Source organism: Jaculus jaculus, chromosome 3 (assembly GCF_020740685.1).
Source record: "Jaculus jaculus isolate mJacJac1 chromosome 3, mJacJac1.mat.Y.cur, whole genome shotgun sequence".
NCBI classification, from domain to species: Eukaryota; Metazoa; Chordata; class Mammalia; order Rodentia; family Dipodidae; genus Jaculus; species Jaculus jaculus.
Window position 1 is genome coordinate 26,331,302 of NC_059104.1, and position 7,228 is coordinate 26,338,529.

The 7,228-nt window shown below is 37.4% G+C and overlaps 1 pseudogene; it reads left to right on the forward strand.

Annotated features, from left to right (window-relative positions):
* The window catches only part of LOC101594801, a 110,997-nt pseudogene extending 103,993 nt beyond the window's left edge, over window positions 1-7,004 (forward strand).
* Window positions 7,005-7,228: the final 224 nt, after the last annotated feature.

The window sequence follows — 7,228 nt, forward strand, 5'->3', positions numbered from 1 at the left end:
TTGCATATAGAAAAGGGATTAGACACATGTTCCATTCCTGCCAAGAGTACCATTCTTAAACCAGGAGTGGTGGTGCATGCCTTTAATCCCAGCATTTGGGAGGCAGAGGTAGGAGGATTGTCATGAGTTCACCCTGAGAGACATAGTGACTTCCAGGTCACTCTGAGCAAGACCTTACCTTGAAAAAACAACAAAAAAATGACAACAAATAAAAAACAATACCATTCTTCTTCCACTTCGAGATGGCATGTGTATCTCCTGGTTTTCATTGGACCTCAATGTCTAACTGAAAGTGCCTGACATATGTTAGCTTTCTCCTATTCTCCTTAATTGTGATTGTAGCCTCACTTTACATACTGAAACAGATTTTCACAAAGTTTGAGTTGTTTGAATGGCCATTAAAAAAAAAAAAAGTCAGACATGTATGGGCTGGAGAGATGGCTTAGCTGTTAAGCGTTTGCCTATGAAGCCTAAGGACCCTGGTTTGAGGCTCAATTTCCCAGGACCCATGTTAGCCAGAAGCACAAGGGGGAGCATGCATATGGAGTTCATTTGCAGTGGCTGGAAGCCCTGGCACACCCATTCTCTCTCTCTCTATCTGCCTCTTTCTCTATCTGTCTGTTGCTCTTAAATAAACAAATAAAAGTAAATGAAAAAAAAAAAATCAGGCATCTAAATGAGGACTAAGGAAAAGGGGATTTATAGAGAAAGATGTGAAAATCCCTAGTTCCAGGACAAGTGTGCTTAAATTGCAGCTAGCATCCATAGAAGAGTAGTTAAGAAAAAACATTAAAAGAAAAATTATGGCTTTCTGAGGTAAAGCTCAAAGAGTTGGGCTCATAAGTGACTTTATGAGAAACCTCACTGAGGGATGGCCTTCTAGGAATGTTATATATTAATTCATTAGGCTGATAATGATTCTCCCCACCTCTTTAGCATGTCTTTACATGAAGGGTGATCCCTTGACTAGATAAGTGATTGACAGGCTCCATTGTATCAATTCATAAGGGAGAAAATTTAGTTTCTACCAAGCACATTGTTCCATTGAGCAGGAGGAAGTGGCTCTTCCCCTTTGCACTGGTAGTTTCTGGTTGTTAAATTGATGAGATTTAGAAAGACTATGGCAACAGTTTTCTTGTGCTCACTATAAGGGATATTCTAGACTAGATTAATTAAGGTAGGGTTCAGTCGGCTGCACCGTACCCTGGGACAGGTTCTTGGACGGCAGAAAGAGGAGAAAACTACCTAAAGCATTCAACATGCACATCATTCTTTCCTTATGATGTGCAATGTTGTGACAACAGTTCTTTCCCCTGCTATGCTTTTGAGGCAATGATATAATTCCCTTCAAGACTTTCCACTGCAAATAAACTTTTTTCCTTTCTAAAGCTGTTGCTGGTCAGGTATTTTGTTCCAGCAAAGAGAAATTGATAGTTGCATATTTCATAGGTTGTGTTTACTTTTCTAATGGTATCTGTCCTTCAATGACCCGTAAGCCTAATATCTGACTACTTAGAACACCATTTACTAAATAACAATGTGACATAATAATTTCTCCTATTTCAATGGAGTCATGACATTTAAAATCTATAAAGTGTTTAAAATGTTATTAATGTTTATTTTGATGACTTGTTATCTCCACTTTTTTTCACTTTTTAAGCATGAAGGAAATAACTGACTTAATGAAGAGAAAATATAATATTCTTAACATAAGTTCCTCAGGGACTATTGAAGCAATTATTCAGTAACTATATTAGGTATATTATACTGCATACATGACTATATTATATACTCTCTTAAAGTGAAAAATATAATTTGTCCCAATTATGATAAATCATAATAATTTTGGTCACAAAATTAGCTAAAATTACTTCAGAATTTCTGTTCATGTCAAGTATGCCTTAAAATTTGAAGTGTTGGCTTTAGGTTTTCATTTTATTACAATCAAAGTCAATAATTTGACTCCTACTAAAAGTTCTCAGTACTAGTGTGTAGGAAGGAGATTATAAAAAGAAAATACAGGTGGAGGAGGTAGATAAAGAATGACACCAAAAGATTTAACATGCATTGTAGGTATTGTCAGAGCATGAACCAAAACTAATCATAGTAAGTGCACAAAAAGCTTTCTTTGTCAAGCTAGTTCAAACATTATGATGGTATCAAAATTCTGGTACATTTATATTGAATATCTCAAATAATTACATAATCCTTAGCATTATAGTAGTGTTGGTTTGGAATCTGATGTCTCCAATATCCTCCATGTGTTCTAAATGCACGGTCCCAGCTGGTAGTAAGTAGGGAGGTAGATCCTTGCAAGAGGAGGTGTGTTTCTGGGGATGGGCTTTTCTTTATTATAGCCAGTGCATCCTTACCAGAACTCCACTCACTGTCCTGCTGCTTTGGCCACCAGCAGTTGCAGTGGTGATATGCACCTCTACCATGTTCTCCACCATTATGAAACTTCCTCTTGAGACTGTAAGCCAAGGTAATCTTTTCTTCCTCTATCATATGCTTTTTTGTTGTTGTTCCTGAAACATTAAATAACTAGAACAGAAAATTGGTACCAGTGAAATCAAGTTATTGCTCTTTGAAATCTGACCATATGGCTTTTGCATTTTGGAACTGATTTTTGGGAAGAATGTGGAAGGATTTGAAACCATGGACTAAGGAACACCATGAACTATGTAAGCAGGGTTTGATGGATTGTTGTGGTCTGAGCCAAAAGACCTAAATGCAGTAACAGCCATGTACTGTGAGGCTTGGCTTATATAGGGGGAAAAAAAGCTATGTGTGGAATGAGCTAGTGGCAATTGGTGTGTGAGTTTGGCAGCACTCTTCCCTTGTTCTGATAATTTAAGCACTGCTATTTTTTAAGTAATGGCGGAACATAAAGATGAAGCATATGGCACAGAGGGACATGAAGATTTTGCTCCAGAGATAGCAACCCATTTCAACTACCATTGATTAAAAGATTACAACCATTCAGAATGGGCCAGCTGTTCTGTACTGGGAGAACAGGAAGAATGCTTGCTCTTTTGATAGTGGAGAGCCTGGAAGAAGAATACAGAAGGTGTTTTCCTGTTCTTCAAGTTGTCTTTCTTCCCCACCCCACTACATAAGAATTTCATGGCAAAGCCAACTTGATACTGGTATAGAAAATATAGGAAAGAGATGACAGTCATTTTGATTTGCAAGGAGATTCTTTTGGAAATGGCCACAGGGTGATGTGAAACAGAGTTGTTTGAGTCCCTACATGGAGACCATGAAATGCAATGACATGGAACTGTGTCTTGCACTGGAGTCCCCAGGATTTTTGAGATGCCAGGACTCTGGAATTGCTGCCAAGGAGAGCTACATGTCCTGATGGGATTTTCTTTGTGCTGTAAACATCTGAACTGGAGGAGGAAACTGGAATCCCTAGAGAGTTCATCACTGGTTACATATGTCTCACATGGAGCTCTAGGGTTTGACATTTACCTGCTTGTTTGAGATCTTACATTGGTTCAACATTTAATTGCCATTTCTAATATCTTTTGCAGTGTGAACATTTATTTTCTGCCATTATGTGTATTAACTTGTGTTTTCATTTTATATACTGACAGTTGAAAATGTTATGAGTCTCAGATTACACTGTACACTTTGGACATTTGAACAGTGTTGGAACTGATACAAAAAATGATGGAGTATTTTAAATTTGGACTAAATATATGTTGATATCTTGGGACAGTCATGAATCTATGGGGGCCAATGAGGAATGCTGTAGTTTGAATCAGTTATCCCAAATAAAGTCAAGTGTTCTGAATGCTTAACCCCCAACCTCTAAGCTGTTGACAATTTGGGAGACAGAGTCTTCCTGGAAGGGGTATGTTTATTTTCTTGGGGGTGGGGTTGTGGTGTTATACCCACTCCCCTTTGCCAATAGTCAGCTAATTGTCTTGCTGCCTTTGTCCACCTGCTATGGAAGGGATGATGTCCAGATCTCCCATTCCCTGTCATTCTTTTTTTTTTTTTTTTAATTTTTATTTATTTATTTGAGAGCGACAGACACAGAGAGAAAGACAGATAAAGGGAGAGAGAGAGAACGGGTGCGCCAGGGCTTCCAGCCTCTGCAAACGAACTCCAGACACATGCGCCCCCTTGTGCATCTGGCTAACGTGGGACCTGGGGAACAGAGCCTCGAACCGGGGTTCTTTGGCTTCACAGGCAAGCGCTTAACCCTGTCATTCTTAAGTTGTAAGCAAAATAAATCCTTTCTTCTTATCAGATGCTTTTTGTGGTATGTTTTGACCCATCAACATGAAGGTATCTACAATAATATCTTGTACATGGGAAATTGAATTATGTTTTTCTAACTATGATTCTGATTCTAAACCTCATAAGCAGAATAAATGTTTATTAATTATTTTCGCTTAGTTAACCCTGGTGTTTTCATTGTATAATTTTTACATAGCCTCCGTTTGTACAGATGATAACATCCATTAACTTATTTTTGCCTACTTAGGATATTTGTGTTCATAAGAAGTGGGATTAAAGTTTAAAAATAAATACAATTAGGCAATAATATCTGTAAGCTGAAATTGTTGTATGGAAATTTGAGAATTAAAGTTATAAGGAATTAATTTTTGTGTATATTACTTAAATATATAAATAGTCGAAACAAGAACAACATATAGATTCAAGCATGTATGTCAAGAACAGCAAACTAAGGAAATTTGCATGAAAAAATATTTCAAGGTATTGATTAGTTAATTTAATCATATTCCATGCATTCATTAAGATAATGATATTAATATTGAGAAATTATTATATAATTCTGCTTCCAATTGACTAGAATATGGAATGTAGTATTTTACCATTTAAGTTGAGTTTCACTTACTAGTGATAAAGGATTAGTTTTTTTTCAAAACTAATTGATATTTACCTGAATTACTGTTGACTTGTCTGTTTTTGTGCATTTAGAAAAGGAATATAGTTTAAATGTACATTCAGATTAGCTTTCAAGTTTCTTACAAGTTAGGAAACACTGCAGGAATCATTATTTCAAACTGTCTGCTTTAAATGTGTATGACTGATAAGTGTCTAGGCAGAGCTTAGGCTTGGGGTCACTGAAGGAAAGACACACTATTTCCTTGGTTGCATAAGATATATAAAGTGAACTATGTCAATTGTTCCAATAGGCTTTAAAATACATTGCAAAAAGAAGATGGAGGGCTGGAGAGATGGCTTAGCGGTTAAGCGCTTGCCTGTGAAGCCTAAGGACCCCGGTTCGAGGCTTGGTTCCGCAGGTCCCACGTTAGACAGATGCACAAGGGGGCGCACGCGTCTGGAGTTCGTTTGCAGAGGCTGGAAGCCCTGGCGCGCCCATTCTCTCTCTCTCCCTCTATCTGTCTTTCTCTCTGTGTCTGTCGCTCTCAAATAAATAAATAAATAATTAAAAAAAAAAAAGAAGATGGAAGTATGATACACACACACACACACACACACACACACACATGTGATTTTTTTAGGGAACGCTAATTTGAGTTTTACCTCTGGCTTTTGGTGGGAACATGGCATTTTAAGATACCCAAATCATAAGATTATAGATCCTTCCTTAATGATTAATTCAACTGGGTCTATCATCAGCTTTCCAAGAGATCATCACTCATATTAAAGCCTGCTAAGGAGTTGGGAGGGATGTTTAAGTAAAATAAGAAGATAATGTACTTAAGAGTTCCATTTGCCAATGTAGTTTCTCACAGACCCTCAGTGCAGAGAGCCTGTCTGCTTTTCTGAGTTGTGCTTCAAAATCCATATATTAGCTTTGCTCCTTTCTCTTGTTTGGATGCTGACTGAAATCCTAAACATGCTTGCCCAGACATTTTGAGACTTTTTCACATTTTTTTTTCCCCAACTATCAATTGTCTTATTCCTTGCCATCCCATCCATGTGCCTATTATTTCCCTCAAGACAAAGAACACAACACACACACACACACACACACACACACACACACACACACACACACACAACAAACAGCAATGTAACAATTCTTTACTCAGCACTTATATACTCATAATTACACCCATGATAAAGAAAGAAATATTAACATTTTATGTAATATTTAAAATTTCCATATAAATCCTAGGAAACAAAGTATTATATTCACATATTTCCATATTCAATAATTACTGCATTGTCAAATTGGTAACATGAAAAGGATACTAACCAGATTCCCATCTAAAACAAATACAGAGTATTATTGATTCCTTCAACAATGATGTGGAAATATTCTAGACATACTGGCTCTGGGTAATGGTATAGGAAATAATGATGTGAACCAGACAAGTCCTTCCCGTGAGTACATTCTCACAGTCCTTCACAGACAGTCTGCTTGCTCTCCTGAGCACTAATCAAAAAATCATAATATTTGTAGTTCGTCATGTTCCTTCTTTCTTTGAATGCTAGACCAAATACTAACCATACTGACCCTGACACTTTGGGGCTTTTTCACCCTTTTTTCTCAATAAATAAGCTTTGCCTTACTTCTCCTCATGCATATGTTAACTTTTCTTTGGTTGCGAGACAAGGCACTTAACAGCATGAAAATTTACAATTCCATGATAACAGCAACTTGATACTGATAGCAGAACATGGTTTCCCTTCACTGTCAGTATACACATTATTCTTTCACCATCACTATACCAGAACACAATATCCCTTTATCATCAATACACCAAAACACGGCATTCATTCATCGTCAGTATACCAGAACACAATATCACTTCATCATCAGCATAACAGAACAAAGTATCCCTTCGCCATCGATGTACCAGAACATGGTATTCACTCATTGTCAACATACCAGACCAGCACATCCCTTCATCGTCAATGTGTCGGCACATGGTGTCCCTTTGCCATCAATATCCCAGAGCACACTGTCCATTTACCATCGATATTCCAAAACACAGCGTTCCGTAGTCATTGCCATACGAGAACACAGTACCCCTTCACCTTTACTGTAACAGAACACAGTGTTCCATTAGGATAGAAATAACAGCATACCGTATCCCATCATTGCTGATATTCTAGAACACATTATGTCGTCATCACTAATATTCCAGAGCACATCCCATTTTTCTGATACACACGTTAGAGAACTTCCTAGTTCACGCCTGGCACTGAGAAATGATAATGACAAGATGACTACAGGTACATGAATTTCCAAGAAATAAAAGTACAGAGGGAT